This window comes from Argentina silus (assembly GCF_951799395.1).
Source record: "Argentina silus genome assembly, chromosome: Y".
In the NCBI taxonomy this organism is placed as follows: domain Eukaryota; kingdom Metazoa; phylum Chordata; class Actinopteri; order Argentiniformes; family Argentinidae; genus Argentina; species Argentina silus.
Window position 1 is genome coordinate 20,444,813 of NC_139654.1, and position 3,716 is coordinate 20,448,528.

The window sequence follows — 3,716 nt, forward strand, 5'->3', positions numbered from 1 at the left end:
GGTCATGAGAGTTATTGGTAGTCACAGTGATGATGCTTTGTTGCCAACTCCCTATGTGAAAGGGAGTTGGCAACACATACAGTAATTGGGATAAATGTATCTTCTGGCGTGACAACTTTTGCAATAACAGGCAAATATCTCCTACTTGTTAATATAGGCTAATGAAACCCAATTAGCATAATCATGATGATTTTTTAAGGATTGTAAATGTGTTGCATAATGGAACAACATTCAGAGGCACAACATGATCAGCAACATATACTATTCATCATCTCTTTATGTTGATAGATATAGCCACATATTTCACATTGAGATATCTGTGATGTTTAAATATGTGTCTTTTATGAATTAAATGGATAATCTAGCCTAATGCAAGAGTAAGCAAACAATTAAGACAAGCAACAGACTAGCCTATGAGCACTGTACATCAGAAGACTTTTTTTTCTTTGGAAAAGCAATAGCAAGGATGTTGAAATTAATTAGCTCTGTTTCCTACCTCAAAGATAAACGATTGGATTGCACATAAAACAACAAAGAAAAAGAGAATACTGATGGAAATAATGAAATCCTGCAATACGAGCAATATAGTACAATGGACATTCAGATACCTCTCCAAACTGCTTTTTTTATTTCCAACAACAGCCTTGATTATTTTTTAAAGGCATAAATGTGCGACTCGTGAGTATAGCAGATCAGATGTGAATCAAACAGTTGACACAACAGGTTGAACACAGGACATGAGTATCGTTTAGCACAAGTAACAATTAGTTTACCTACCGACCACCGTTAGAAGCATATTATCCAACAGCAGGGCGATGAAAACGACAACGAGGATCAACTTCCCATGTCAATAAGTTACATTCTCTGAGAGTGTCTAGTCTTCCCATTATCAAAATCCACAAGGAGCAAGTGCTCTATGGTGGGAAAAAGGAGGAAAAACAAACGTTAAAGACCTCTGGGCCCGTATCTCTAAAGAATTTTTGTGCAAAAAGTGGCTCCTAGCGGCCAAATTCTAAGAAAATTCTCAGAGGCATGACGTTTTCTTAGAATTTCCCCTAAAAGTGACACGAAAATCCCAGTTAATATAAAAGCTATTCCTCAAGAGTCCTAGCGCTTAAAAGGGCTCCTAAGGCGAGATCTGCTAAGAGCAGGGAAGAGGACTTTTAGTGGCTTAGGAGTTACCCTAAGCAGCTGCACAAAATGGCCAACAGAGGAGTCAGGAGAGATGTCCTGCAAACACTGGATGACAGGGAATTATTGAGACGCTACAGATTGGATCGTGCAGGAATCATGTTTGTGGTGGATCTCCTTAGAGATGCAATTACTTCACCAACTCGACGCCACAACGCTATTACACCGGAGAAGAAAGTAATCACAACCCTGAGGTATTTGGCAACAGGGAAAATGCAACAATGCAGCAGTGATGACTTCGGTCTGTCCCAATCCTCCGTCAGCAGAGTCATCACCCAAACACTGACAGCTTTGTCACAACCTAATATTGTGACACAATTTGTTTCATTCCCGCTGGATGCCCGCACTTTACACACACATAAAAGGGCATTTATGGACATTGCAGGATTCCCTGGCGTTGTGGGTGTAATTGATGGAACACATGTGAGAATAATTGCGCCATCAGAGGACGAGGCTGTCTTTGTTAACAGGAAGAATTTCCACAGCATCAATGTGCAAATAGTGTTCAATGCGGCCTGGAAGATTTTGGACATTGTGGCTAAATGGCCAGGCTCCACACATGATGCGAGAATGCTCTCCGAGAGTGGCATCAGACAGCTTTTTGAGAGACGCTATGTGCCAGCTAATTGCCACTTGTTAGGGGACAGTGGCTATCCATGCAAACCATGGCTCCTTACACCTTACCTCCAGCCACGCCAAGGGCCCCAACTAAACTATAACAGGTAAGCCAAACAATACAAAAATCATGGAAATGAAATGCAAGCAATATGTTAGAGCATCCAAGTAGTGCAATATTTCCATCAAATAATTAAAGGTCTGTATTCTATTGTAGGGCCCACAAGACAACAAGAGCGGTGGTGGAGCGTGGCATAGGCCAGCTTAAGAGGCGCTTTCATGTTCTCCACGGAGAGGTGCGGCTGAGGCCTGAAAAAGTCAGCAAAGTCATCATAGCCTGTGCAATATTACACAATATTTGCAAGGTTAGACAGATTGCAGAACCTCTGGAGGATGGCGATGAGGATGAGGATGGAGACAACGATGAGGATGGTGGTGAAGAAGATATTCACATTCCACAGGGGAACCTAGCCCAGAGTGGACTGCCTTACAGGGCAAACTTCACAAATTTACATTTCAGGCAAGCTGTAGCCCCATGTCATTTGAGAACTTGTGATGGTATTAAGAACTACCACAGTTTTACTGCACATCACCTGCAATTGTTAAATGCAAGACACAGAACACAATCTCTAAATGGTTTATTTTTTAGGTGTTCAATTTTAAGGCGGTAGTACTCCTCCTGAAGGGAAAGGACTTTTTTTTGTTGTTCAAACATCAATTGTGAGTTGCAATCTTCTCTCCAGCAGGGATGCTGACGGAGCAGGTGCTGCGGATGGGAATGGTGTTTGATCCGCCGGGCTATCCTGAGTAGCAGCTGCAGATGGTTCAGGCGGCAAACTTGATGGGCCCGGTTCTTGTGATGGCTCCATGCTACAGAAATACATAGGCCTAGTTTAATTATTGTTTTGATTAAATTAATTTAATACAATGAGCATGGATAACACATGAAATGGCTTCTGCAATGAATAAACACTGTTGATATGAATAACCCTGTGTCCTACCTTTGCTGCATTTCAAGGGCCTGCATCATTGACGTGTCAATGCCTGTTGGCAGCCCGGTGACACTGACCTCAGAGTGTCCCAGGACTTGAAAGACAGTGTCGGCCACCTGGGACAGCCGCTTTGCAGGTGGTCCACCCCCTAGAAAGAAACAGTCAATGAACACAGTACTTAGGCATGTAAATTAACTTTGCCAGCAGGAGCAAGTTGCCAGATTATGTGGTAGGCCATAGTATTTTGCTCACCTGTGAGTGAGGATTCCCGCTTGTGTGCTGCAATCTCATATTTTGCCTTGGACTGCAGCACATACCACCTTTTCTCACAATCGTCGCCTGTCCGCACCACCAGTGGAAAAGAGGCATTGATTGTTTGGGATATTGTGTCCCAGGCGCGCCTCTTGCCTTGGCTAGTGACAGTTGGGCCAAATTTTCCTCGTAACATACCTTTATGTTCGTTCACCAACTGGGCCAGCAACAAACCTTGCTCCTCAGTCCAGTTCGGCTTGCGATTCCTTTTTTTCTCCATTTTCTGTGTTTGTAGGATATTTGTTAACAAGCCTTCATAAATAGACCAGCCAGCAATCACAGACATTGTTAAAAGCTGAGCTGTGTTACCCTCGTTAAGTTCACACTGAGTTGTAACGTTGCAATTTCTACTTCATTAAGGACAGCCCCTTGAGATAGGCCATCTTGTTTTCAATGGGGTCCATATGGAAGTGAAAGTACAAAATATGCCAGCTAGGATATTAATATGAGCAAATGAGACACAAATCATTATTTGAACAGGGTGTAATGAGCTTAAGTTTTCACATATTTTAGATTCTAATGTTAGGCTATAACCCCTACAGCTTACTATTCATTTTCCAGATATTTTCTTGAATGTGAAATATTATTTACAATTATAGTCTGCAT

The 3,716-nt window shown here is 42.2% G+C and overlaps 1 long non-coding RNA gene across 1 annotated transcript; it reads left to right on the top strand.

Moving 5' to 3' along the window:
* The first annotated feature begins 1,014 nt into the window (after window positions 1-1,014).
* Window positions 1,015-2,688, top strand: LOC310823854. The gene is made up of 3 exons (XR_014554980.1): window positions 1,015-1,913; window positions 2,024-2,326; window positions 2,553-2,688. It is a non-coding gene; the product is annotated as an uncharacterized lncRNA (long non-coding RNA).
* Window positions 2,689-3,716: the final 1,028 nt, after the last annotated feature.